This window comes from Dermacentor silvarum, unplaced genomic scaffold (genome assembly GCF_013339745.2).
Source record: "Dermacentor silvarum isolate Dsil-2018 unplaced genomic scaffold, BIME_Dsil_1.4 Seq259, whole genome shotgun sequence".
In the NCBI taxonomy this organism is placed as follows: domain Eukaryota; kingdom Metazoa; phylum Arthropoda; class Arachnida; order Ixodida; family Ixodidae; genus Dermacentor; species Dermacentor silvarum.
The window spans coordinates 20,549-33,964 of NW_023605940.1; the positions used below are offsets into that span (position 1 = coordinate 20,549).

The 13,416-nt window shown below is 50.5% G+C and overlaps 1 pseudogene; it reads right to left on the reverse strand.

Annotated features, from left to right (window-relative positions):
* Positions 1–1,953: 1,953 nt before the first annotated feature.
* Positions 1,954–13,411, reverse strand: LOC125941770 (solute carrier family 12 member 2-like; annotated as a pseudogene).
* Between the last annotated feature and the right edge of the window lie 5 nt (positions 13,412–13,416).

The following is a 13,416-nucleotide window of genomic DNA, read 5'->3' on the forward strand; positions in this document are numbered from 1 at the left end:
AAGCATCGTCTTCACTTGGTTTTGTATTGCCTCCCGCTCTATCGGTGCTACACGATAAGGATTCTGCCGGATGGGTCTTGCGTCGTCTTCGGTGATAATACGGTGCTTGGTGAGCGGCGTCTGGCTAACTCTTGACGTTGATGTGAAGCAGCTGTTAAACTCATTGATGAGCTCAAGAAGGCTGTTGCGTTCGATGGGCGGCTCCGCGAAGGGGTGCTAAGCATGAGGCAATCCTACCCAGCACCTCCACCAGTGTCACGACCTCGCAGGAGACGTGGAAGCAGGCGTACAGCACGTATACAAGTACTTTATATGAGCAGCAAACGCAACGTCGTTGTCGTCTCTGTTTTTCTACCCGCGCGCTACTTCAGCGTCGTTTCCATGGCCGGGCACATACCCGCGGCGACGATATAGCATGTGGCAATATTGGCTGGCGCGAACCATTTGTCTCGTACGGCACGTTGCAAACGGAGCGATATGTGGCGCGACTGCCTCGCTAATAGGGAGATCGCCATTCACAGCAGCCGCCGCAGACAGACCTCCGCTCATGCAGCGCTTTGTTTCCATATATGGTATCAGCGGACGCGCTCGCCGCATGCCTTATCGTTGGCGTCATCGGTGAACAGACGACGCGTGCTACTCTGGCGCCATCTCGTAGCCATCGTCACTGCAGAGCTTGTCTTGCGCGGCACTACTCTCTGCTTCTCACGCTTTCGCCATACCCTCCTCCTTGCGCTCTCTTCGCTATCGCCGTCTTTCATTTCCCGCTGCGCTCCGCGCTCGCTCTGTCATCCTTCGCTGTGCTCGTTCGCTCGGTTACGCCGATTACTCGTACGCTCGCCCCAGGAACGGGTGCTAAAGAGTCTAAAAAATATGATCCTTATTTGTTCACCTCCATTGCGCTCTGTTACGCTTCCCACTTAAGCGCAACTACGCAAAACTCGCAGTGCAGTGACTACCCAATCTGAAAAATACCCCCAAATTGTATTAATTTGGAAGGGAACGAAAAACGTTGTCATTCGAAACTACAGCGGCAGGCCGTTACTAGTTGCCAGTCAGGTAAGATCAGTTCGGGAACTCCTGTGCATGTATATGGGCTCTCCATTGGCTCGTTCTTACCGAAAATTAATCCACGCAGCTGACAACTCTACAAAGAGATTTGGTGACGACGTTGATATAGTTACACTGAAGACCTGTGTTGTGGACACATCTGCGCTCGAGCAGCAGCAATGTTTATATTACACACACACACACACACACACACACACACACACACACACACACACACACACACACACACACACACACACACACACACACACACACACACACACACACACACACACACACACACACACACACACACACACACACACATATATATATATATATATATATATATATATATATATATATAATCTTTTTTTACGTTCTCTTTTGCTCCCAGGAACGTCTAGAAGCACATAGCATACTACTAGCACCTCGTACTGCGTCGCATATCTTTTTTGCCAATTTACAGTCACAAATTGGTGAAACGCACACGAATACGCCGATTCACTCCACTGTCAGGATCATCCCTAAAATTATCGGTGTCATAATTGTTCGAGCATATATGTTCCCATGTATGAAATACATGAAGCAAAAAAACGAATCGACCTATCAGGTCTAGTATTAGTCACGTTGAACTGATGGTAGAGCCTTTACGCCTACGCTTGCCTTGCATTACCAGCTGACGAATACATCAAACACATGATCAATCAAGCGAATGGTCACATTTGTGATGCACGAGGCAAGCGAGCTGTGCCTTTACGCAGCTCGCTTGCCTCGTGCATCACAAATGTGACCATTCGCTTGATTGATCATGTGTTTGATGTATTCGTCAGCTGGTAATGCAAGGACATGGCACGTTCCGCTGATTGATCCAATCATAAAGCCCCTCCTTAAACATGTTATTTAACAAATTTCTTCGGAGAGGCCAGGATCGCTCACCTTGTCCCTGAGCGCGAGCATCTCGGAGTCCGAGATCTCGAGTGGATCGTGCTCCACCTCAGTGTCGTCATCCTCCGTCCGGCGCCACTTGCGGACCAGGTCCTCGAACTCGCGCTTGCTGCAAAGGTGCAGAAAAATAAACAAACAAACATAAATACCCATCTCGATGCACATTATGCACGCGATCTCCCAACTAAAGTAGCAGCGACATGAGACGCAACAAAACAAAACAAAAAGTCACAGTTTCGCCCGAAACGCGATTTTGATAGCGGTGACAAACTATTAGACAACTACATGAAGTAAGGGCCATAGTTATATCTGTCGTATAAATTGCAGTAAACCATCGCTTACTAATTACATTAACAGATGCGGTTGTCACGGACACCCGCTGTCACAACGCTGCCGTGATGAAGAGCAGAAGGAGTGGCGAGCTAACGCTTATAGCGCTGCATCTCGCTTCAAAGCGGCTCCGAAACTTGATTACGCGACCTCCAACACTCGGCTTGCGAGAACACACCACACTCAAGCCACCGGACATATCGGCTGGCCCTCGCGCGCTTTCCCGCACACCTACTGCATACGACACGATAATATCTTATCGCTCTTGGACTTTACACGGAACCTCACGCCAACGGCGACGGCGGAAGCTATAGCAATCATTTGTGCAGCGAGTGTCTGACTGCGCTGGTATCGCTACTGCATCTTTGTACCGGGTGGTCCAATGTAAAAGGTAACGTTTAAGAGACACTGAAGTTAAGATTGCTGCGAGACTCACAGTTTACACATCAATTGCTAGTACTTGCTTGGTTATCTTCCAGTGGAATGTGCCTCTCTGAACTATGAAGAATTTGGTGCTAAAACAAGAACTCATGACGGACCAGAACGCAAAATCCATGTTACCTTACACATTATGTACACGTGTGAAACGCTTACTACGGCCCAATTTGCGCCCTTCACTGTATTGCCCAACCATAGGGTTCTCGACCGCTTCGCGAGGAAAGTCGGGACCAGGGTGCTCATACGCGAAGGACAAAAAAAAAAAAACGAGCTGGCGAAATGTGCATTTACCTGGATATTCTCTTGTTTTCTACGTATGCATTTCGTTTGCTAAATCAGCACTTGCCTCACGTGCTTTCTGCTTGTAGGCAGCGGTCCCGACTTAAACTGCATGCACTTGCGGATGTACTTGCATCTCACGCTGAAATGCAACTTGAGTTCAAGCTCTGGCGAAAAGATCCCCACATTTTATTTTTTGTCTCCGCGCAAACGTTTCAGAAGAGCGAAACTTCTTTGACTAGTCACTCTATTAGTATCATGGTCTTTGCGTCAGGCATTGCACGCTGACGCAAAGTGCGAATCCTATGAAGGACGCTGATGGCACGAACAGAGAATAAAGTGCTTGACAGCTGGAAAATGTGCCATACCTGGATTCAGCCGGGGGTCGCACGATGTCCGGGATGACTGTGACGTCCGAGTACTCGATCCGGAACTTGCTCAGCAGCGACGCCATACTGCGAACGCAACCGATACAGTGGTCAGCTTTGAAGCACTAGCCACTGCATTTATCTGCTCGAGCGAGCTTCGCATGGTTTCACAGGCTGTGACGGCATAGAGTGACATCCTTCGATGCGGGCACCGCTGCCTCGCTTCGAGCGGACACCTCGGTACTATTCTTAACACTGTCGAATTTCGCCACGTGGACCATTTCAGCCAATCAAAGAAGCCGTAGCAGTCTTGTGAATCAGTCAGAGCTGACGAGATGGCGAGTTCGACAATACGGCGGAATCTGACAGTGTCTGGAATAGCACCCCTGGGTTCGTACTCGGAATACTTTTTTTTATGCGAAAGTGCCGTCTATACGATTGGCTATCACCGCGCCGTCCGTCTTGTCATGGTGCCGATCGCTATCGCAAGTATAGCGGGCTCTCGAATGCCATCCAATAAGGAAACGCTCTTACGTAAGGGACGTTTTATGAATACGAGACCTGAACTGTGCTAAGACAGAAAAGGAGCCATCGATCACTCAGCGTTCCTAAGGCGTCTCGCTCTCAAGGACTGACACAGTCCGATGCTTCTTAGCTTTATTGCAGTGATCCACAAGTACCTACATAGCTGCAAAAGTGAAAGTCTAAAGCTAATGATTCCGGAAAGCAGGTACCGCTGAGAAATGTCAAAGCAGTGCCATAAGGAGTTCAGAAATTGAGCTAAGGGTCATAAATATGGCAACGCCCATAGAAGCAAGCGCCGCCCGTTTTAGTAAAAAATTTCCCTTAGTTTCTCGTTTCTTTTTCCCCATTACTTTTTATGATCAGTGTCAAAAAATCGCGCTACAGGCTATTGCTTTATTGCATCTCTTGAAATTCAGAAGCGACGAAACGCAATGTGGTTTCCTCTATGAGATCACGGATCGATTTTGAGGCTCCTAAGCATAGCGACAGCAATTTCTGGGGTCACCGTGACGCCGAAAGACTGGCTCTTCAGTTCTCGTGGCAACAGTTGTTCCGCGTGAGGCTCTCACCGTCGCGCAGGCCGCGGGCGCTTAAATTAATATTTGGTGGGTAATTTATTACCTACGCTTAAATTACAGCAGCTCCGCACACAAATATTGCTTTGTTTCCTCGGGCGTACCGCGAGAACGCAAGGTTCCTCAATGGCGCGGCGAAACACGTGCGTGATACTCTTTTTACACGTTTAAACAAAGAGAAGCTTGATGAGCTAGGGATAGTACCAGATTGACACACCATTCTGAAGACAGCACCTCGGGTGGCGGCTGCTGCTCTGGCACCAGCGCCTCCCATTTACAAAGGCCCCGTTTGTGTCAATACATGTTTCTAGAATGATGCGCTTCGGTGATCTGACTAGAACCAACGTATTCAGCGTGACATCGACGACCGATATGCAGCTATATCGCTATATTACGGGTACAAGAGTCGCGAGAAAATTCCCGGATGCTTTGTCATCTGCCTTGCTTCGCACAGGGAATCATTTAAAATTATGTTCTTGGGCTTTACGTGCCAAAATCACGATATGGTTATGAGGGACGCCGTAGTGGGGGGGGGGGGGACTCCGGATTAATTTTGACCACTTGGCGTTCTTTAGCGTACACGTGCACCCAATGCACGCCAAACACGGGCGTTCTTGCATTTCGCCCAAATCGAAGTGCGGCGGCCGCGGTAGGGATTTGATCCCGCGCTCTCGCCAAAGCCGCTACACCACCACGACGGGTAGAGCAGATAATTACGTAATTTTGGATGGTCTCACTCAAGGAGAACGGAACTACGCCGGAAATTCAGAGGTGTTAGACACTAACTATTGCCTAGAGCTTAATACATATGATAGGCAGCATCCCGAAGTTGCAATCGCTCAATCACCGTAGGAATGACAATGGGACTCACATGGAGTTCGTTTATACTTGACTTGGTCATGGTGTTAATTGAAAGCGCAAGTGTGACTTCATTAATTGCATGTGCACTTCAGATTCAATCTCACTGCCTACTGACTGCGCAGTGTTTATTTCCAGCAATGAAATATTTAACGTTCAGAATTTTTGCATTCATGAAATTAAATGACGACAGTTCTGTGTACATATGCCGCGAGGTCATAACGTTCATAACGTGACGTTCGAATTCACAATCACCTGCGAATTTTCTCTGTAAATTTATTCTCGAGTGTTGCTAGCTTCAGACCTAACGAAAAATAAACACAACGTCAAAACTCGTACAGCATTACTCTTACTTAAGGTCTCATCACGGCTGTTACCTATACAAGTGCAAATATGCGCTCTTATGAAACGAATGCACAACCAGTCATATCACAGGCTATTGTTAAACCGGCTTCTTGTTGGGGTGAGCCTCGACACTATAGTGCCAGAAATTCCTGTGGTGGCCATTGATTGAAAATGTGTGGTGATTCGGAGTGAGGTATGCTCACTTTCGCTGATCCCGGTCCAGTTCCTCCTTCTTGTTGGCCAGCGAGAAGACGCGCAGCTTGCATCCGCTCCAGTTGTTGCGATTGGTCAGTAGGTACGGAATGAGCATCGTGAGACCTGCAGAGACCGCCGCGCAATGTCAGTTATATAAAAGGGACACCCACCACCTTGACGCTATTGCTGTCTGTGATGGCTACCGTGTATCTGTCTTTGCCCTTGCTTCCGCGTTTGCCGTAGCTGCCGCTAAAGCCAGTGGGACCCTGGGCTAGAGGACTCCCCAAACCCTCTTTCCACTTTCACCAATAAAGTTTATATCCATCTAGAAATGGGGTTGACACACAAACACACACTCAAGCGATCAGCAGTGACAAGTCCCCCTTGTCGAAACGTTTTCCCAAGTCTGAGACGTATCCCTTATTCTTCGAGCACTGTTTATCACTTTGCAAGTCTCCATCTTTCTGCGAGTCCCTGTCTTGTTTTGACAACCATGTGAATCTAACACGCAACGAAGCCAAGAAAAAGAAAAAAGCCTAAGGGAAGTTAACTGTTCTCCTTAACTGAACTGTAGAATTTTTTTTAAAAATTACAGTTTTCAACCAAAGCGTGAACCATTGATAGCCATAGCAAGTTTTAGTGTTGCACTTGGACTTCCCCGGACGGTGTTCTAACCACAGCGCGGGTGCGTCACGCTGGCGCGACGGAGCGTGCGAGGCAACTGCTGCTGCGCAGGCAGCTACCAGGCGTCTCCCAACGCTGGTGTGATAAGGAGCGGCGCCAGCGGCGCCGCAAGGCGTCGCACCTCGACGGTGCAGGAGATGAGACCGACGGGAAACCATCGGCCGTTAGTCGGCGCCCAGAGAAACATCAAATAACGTTAGCTTGACGTTTAAGCAGTACGTACACGCTCAGCAGGAACGCTATAATGTGCTTACATTGCGCGTGCGCGCAACGCTCGTGCCAGATAGCGGAAGGTAGAACACCGTCCGGGCTCCGCCACCGAGGCGACTGAGCGTAGCGTCGACGGTGAAACCGCTTCGCTTCGTCGTTGTTGCCGACAAACGTACTCCGTCGTCCCTGGAGGCCCTCTTAACCAGCCTGTTCACCCTCCGCGCGCAATTATATTAGGGCGGAAGCCTTATGTGCGCCATGAAGCGAAGAATCCGGCGTCCGGCGTTATCATCCGATGGTACCAAAACCCATGTGACCAAGTGGTGACGTCACGTTCCCGGCACTGGACCTGCAGGGCCTGTAGCGGCTCGCACTGTGAAATCTCACGGTGAACAGCCACGCCGCGGCCACACCCAAAAAACCGACCTGGCCCACTCCCGAAATTGAATTAAGGTGGATTAAAGTGGGTTAAGGTTGATTGAAATTAGAACTAGGTTGTTTAAGGTTGAGTTTTAATTTAAGGTGGCAACTTAGACAAGTCCTCATGATTTCGCCTTCAAATCACGTAAGGATACTTAAGTGACTGTCAACATTATTGTAGGAAACTCTATGCTGCGCATGAGCCGCACATGCGCCTTCCAGCGAGAGATCACTATAACGGCGGCACCGACGGCGTTTTTTGCGCCTCGAACGTTCGTAGAATTGCTATCGCAATCGAAATGGAAATTACAGGGGACGACAAGGCAACTTGTCGCAGGTGGGAGCCGAACATACAAACTTTGCATTGTGCACATACGATGCTCTACCATTGTTTGGATATGGGCACACGAGGCATGGCAAGAGTGCACGGTATACCACACAGCCGAACAAACCGCGAAGAAAAGAAAATACATGACTTGGCATCTGCTGCACGTTCTTCACATCTGTACCGACTGGCCCGGCAGCAAGTTTGTTTACCTGAAGCACACGTTACGACATTATATGAAAAATGTATACTATTGATGCAAGGGACTTAATGCGGCATCTCCAAAAAAAAAAAAAAAAGAGTATTCACGGAGCCTAGCATAAGCCCTGGAATTCGGAGCTGCCTTTTCCCACGATAGTGCCATGGTGAACAAATGAAACCTGAACGCGAAAATACAAACCACAGCAGCGAAATCGAATTAATTTGCTTAAGTCAGGGAAGGGGGGCCGAATTCACAAAACTTGTCGCTCGTAAGTGCAAGAAGTGCTAGTTGCCATTGGCCGGCGGCCTTCACTAATAATATATAGAGTATCATGATTCGCTGGAATTTTCTCCTACGAACAATTCTAGCGTAAGAGATTGTTGTGAGTTCGGGCCCAGATTATTAATCAGAACATCGACGCGTCATAACCATTTTCTTTCTGTGGGAGAAATTTAAGTAGTCGCTTATGTATTATTCCTGAACAAAATTTCGTATTTCCTGTGCTCATTGTTTAACTGTCCTATTCGCGTTTCGCTTTTTTATTTGTTTTTTCGCGTTAGTACGTGCACTCGACAAAAGCGAGCAGCTTAATTTTATAGGATGCAATGCGATATTCGAAGACCCGGACGCGACTTTACAATTGCTAGTAGGTACAGCAGGGGCGTGGCACTGCGGATCACGTGACTTCCGCTTAACACGTGTTGTCATGGCAATCGTGGAGCTCCTAGGTGCCTAGGGACATAATCGCTTAGGGAATTTTGAGGCCCTGGTCTGCGCGGCCGCGCTGCTAGTTACTGAGCGTGGCTATCTTATCTTCGGGACCGGGCGGCGACTTTCACACGTGTTGTCATGGCAATCGTGGAGCTCCTAGGCGCTTAGGGACATAATCGCTTAGGGCCTTTTGAGGCACTGGTCTGGCGCGGCGGCTGCTAGTTACTGAGCGTGGCTCTCTTTATCTCCGGGACCGCGCGCAGCGACCTTGCCGAGCACAGCTCCTACGTGCGTAGGGAGCGAATCGTTTAGGGCGCGTTGAATGTCTAGCGGTGTCTGGCTCACGCCAGCCGCGCTTTATTATTGTAGCGTTTGTTCTAGCGGCGGAAATCCTTGCAGTAGTGGTTGTGTGGCATGACGGCTTTTGATCTTGGTGAACTGTGGTGGTGTAAACAAGCGGATACTGCTCGCGTTTGCGCCGCGGTGCCGCGGCGGAAGCCGTGGTGCCGGGCGCCGACGCGAAGCGGCGGTCGTTGGGGTGTTGCTACGCTGCGCTCCGCAACATCGCAAATAAAAAAATACTGCTCCAGTCAGGTATACTGCTCCCTCCCTGATAGTGAGATTATATTTGGATCATCAAAACAGTGATGCTTTTATTTAGGAATACCATCGTTTCTCTCTCGCAGGCGCGAGGACAAGCTGGTGCTCGCGCCTGCGAGAGTGTGCTTGTCCTCGCACCATTCTCCGCACCGTGTACATAACCAAGCGGGGAATGATTCCACGAAAGCTAGCCTTGTAACACCCGATTTTCCAAGCCGATTACCTTAGTAGACCGACGAGGCATCCAAATTTTAACTAAGACTTCATCATCGTCATCACCGTAACTGTTTCGTTGTACGAACAACCCCTTTCGTCCTCACCTCCGTCGTCGTACAGCCACCAGACGTCGATGGTTCCTTTCCTCTGCTTGCGCAGGAACTGGTTGACGGCATACGGCAGTTCCTTGGGCTCGTCGGACGTCTTGTTGGCATCCTCGGCACCCTGGTTCTGCTGAGGCATCACGTTGACCACCACGGAGACCGGCTCGGGCTCGGCCAGCGGCGCCTTCTCCAAGGCGTTGCCCGGCATGCCCACCGCGCGGCCCATGTGCGGAGTCGCCGGCGGGGAGGGCTCCCGGGAGCTGCCGCCTGCGTCGACGTCGTGCTCGCCTCGTTAAAGACTTGTACACGTAACGACGGCAAACGCGAGAAACTATCGTTTCGCGCGTATAGGAAGGAGCCGAACATTGGAGGAAAGTTAGCGCGCAATAAACAGTCAAAGACGATTGTCAAAGTAAGCCAAGAGTACACTGTTTTGAGCCCCATACTGCGCTCGTCCCTGCTCTTTGCTTACCTACTTGAAGCGTCGTTGTTTCGTGCGGCTGTTGCACAACTGCATCTGGCGGTTCAGCACAGAAACGGCGAGAGCCACTGCTGCGCGTGAACGTACGTCTCGCTTTCATCGTGCATTAAAATGTGTCACGTGACGCGCAACGTCAGACGCGTCCATTACGCTTGGAGCGATCCCGAAGGCGGTGCAATGTCACATATAGCGTCTCAAAGCGCTATCTGCCGGGAGGGAAGGATTGAGGAAAGTGGCGCGCTCTCACTTTCATCTGTAAACTGTTGCTACGCGCCAGGCTTCTCGGAGCGCTGGCTTGCACGAGGGGAGGACTGGTAACGTATAGTTCGGCCGTGCTACGCATGCCTAATGGTTAGAGCATCGGGCTTCTGCACTGGAGGACACTAGTTCTACAAGTACCTCCACCGGAGACGCAATTTTTATTTATAGGGCGACAGCTTTTGTTAACGCGCATCACGTCCTCGCCCGTACCTATACGCTTCTACAGTGCGAGCATTGAGACCTTCCCCACCCACCCCCGAAGCCATCGAGGCAACCCTAACGACCCACGCCAAATCCCGGGAGGACGGCAAACGAAAACTTCGCTTTAAAATGCAAGTGGCTGGAACCGGGACGTCGCGATGTATGTTTGGGTGGCAAGAAAGCGCATAACTCGTAGAGCTCAGCCACGTACGTCGCAGCCAATGTTCTAGGGAGAAGACTCCGATAGATAAACGCGTCCCTTTCGGTCTGTACACGAAAGCGTGCTTGCTTGTCTCGTGTCCAGCCTTTCATCTTTTTCGCGCTAAAAAATTATGGTGTTACATGTGTGGCTACGTGATTAAAGGACACTACAGGGCCACCCTGCTGCGACTCCGGACTAGCTGCATATCGACAGCAGCCAGGCTTCATGCCAAAGGGCGCAGCGCCCCTCTGTTCTGCTGAATCCTCTGTTCGGCAACCGGGCGATTCACAACTGCCGTCGACCTATTATTTCGACACCAGCAATTCAAACAAGCTCGATTATTCGGACTACTTTGAGGCACCATCACTGGCCCATAAATATAAAGTACAAGTACGACCGAAATTTCGGACACCTTAAGGTACGCCATTCTATATAATTCGGACTCTGCCTGCACGACTGCGTGCTAATTTGACCACCGAGTTGAGCGGAAATAGCAATATTTTGGCGTTGATACGTCGCTGGCATCACCGCAGCATGGTGGTCGGCCATGTTGCCGACACCTGCTGGAAACCGAAACTAGCGAAGCCTAGTGAATCCAGCACCGACCGCGCCCAAACCATCGGGCAATTAGCGAACTCCGGCAAGCCATTCGGGAGTGCATCCGGGTTGGCTCCGCGCGTCCACCGTTTATTCATTGACGTGTTAACTAGCGACACGGTCGCGGCGACTTGTGTTGTTTAAGCGGCACGACTACACTCTCGATGTCTCCGCCGACGAGGACAGTGACTGTTTCATTAAAAAAAGTCGTCGCAGTTTCACCTGAAAGGTGAAGCATCAATTGCGATAGCAAATTTGAAGACAGCTATACGGAGTAATGATAGCAGCTTTATCAGCTGTATAAACTTGGTCATGCAGCAGCACCGGCAACACGCAGAACTGTTGTCGACGCCGTCGGCGTTTTGCCCGCGTTCGCTCAAAATGCTTGCGGCGTTGGTGACTGTTGCCGGAGCCTCTGATATAAATAGGCACTTGGTGCCGCAGCTAAACGTCGCCTCCCTTCCCTCCCCCTCCCCCTCACGGCCTTTCGTGCGTCGGAAGAAGGCACGTTTGCTCTACATATATGGTGATTGTAGAGGAGGAAAGAGACGCCTACTTCTGCAGCCCTTAAGGGAGCACAGAGCAGAACGCGCGTTTGTTCTCCGCCGTGCGTTCACTCCCCGTGAAAGCGCGCGTCCCTCGCGCCCTTTCACTCGCACATACAGCGTTCGGCGCGCGGCGACGATTTCATCTCCATTGACGTCATACGGAACCTCACGGCGACGGCGACGCCGACGGCAGAAATCTGCTTTTGAGTCTCCATATAATTGCTATCGCAATAAAAAAGAAGAAGAAGAACGCCGTCATTCGGCTATGATAGCGCGGTCGACGCCTGCGCGGCGATTTTGTCGCCATGCATTCCGCTCAATTCTATATGCCGCCCTTATCATCCACCGTTCTCTGCCAGCTGATACCATATAACGCAGGCGGGGCGCCGCTCTTATACCACTGACGAAACGCAAGAAGCGGCAGAGGAAAAGGCATCGCTACAAGATCGCGGCCCTGTTGCCAAAGGTTGAAGATTCGGTGCACGCATTAATTGTACTTTCGTCTATTTGTGGCGACAGCATAACAATGGTAGAGGTACGGACTGACCAGATAGTAGGCAAGCGTATACGTGCGCCCAGGACCGCGTTGACAAACTTCGGCTTTATTTTTGGACGATCCCTTTCCGGGATACTTTCACTTGCGCGACATTTCGCGCGACTAGCACTGGACACGTCGACGGATGATAGCGTTCCTGGCACACTACCAAGTATGCCGAGGCTGACGCTAGTGACGCGAAATCCCGCGAAAGTGAACGTATCCCCGAAAGTGGTCAACCACGAATACTGTCTTTTTTAGCCACTGGCGGAATAAATTCAGGTCTCTTCTGGCGAATTTGGATACTTCCGGCTCCCATTTATTTGTACTTTTAGGCGTCCCAATCGAGCCCAAATTATCGGTCGCCGTTCGATTTATGAAGCCGCTTTAGTCATGTACGCTACGCACGTCTGCGGGCCACTGCGGCCAGACACGTAATGCGCAGGCGCTAATTTTGGCGCACTTCGGCGCAAAATCGTGTATTTTTATCAGGATGGTGCAGGAAATCTCGTATGGCACAATCTCGCGCATTTGGCGCAGGAGTGGGAGCACTGGGTCTCCGTCTACTTGCTTCTATGGAAACTGTCTGTTCTATTGACGTGCAGTTGCTCTGCATAGTCACGAGATTGGACGAAGGGCAAAACAAACGCATTCAAGCAAGGGTCTTTCGTCCTATCTCGCAATAACTATACAGAACTGCTCGCGACTGCATCGCAATCGATTGCATCGCAATAGCTGGCATATAGATTAAACTAGATGCCATTGACTAGATGCAACCGCATCTAGACGATGCGACTACAATTACAACACCGACACAAGCATCTAGCCTATTCTAGAAGCACAACCAAGGTACGCATGTTCTCTAATCTGCCGGAGGGTACGTACGCAGAGATTGGTGTCACTGCTACTGCCCTCCCGAGCGTAATAAGGCTGTGAAGATAGATCTTGCTCAGTCATTTATATCCTCACCCATGGAGAGCTGTGCGCTGGAGATGTTTCGCGGGAAAGCCCCCGACGAGTTCTCGCGTTCGATGCCTCCAGGGAACGGTGAGCATGTCGGGCTTCTTGCCGTTGGCGGCGACCGTAGCGTCCTCCGCGTACTCGGAGTAGTCGTGGCCCTCGGGAAGCCGCAGGATGCACACGGACATGTACAGGTCCAGCACGTCAGCTGCGAGACAGGGACGGCGTCATAATGCTTACGATAATGC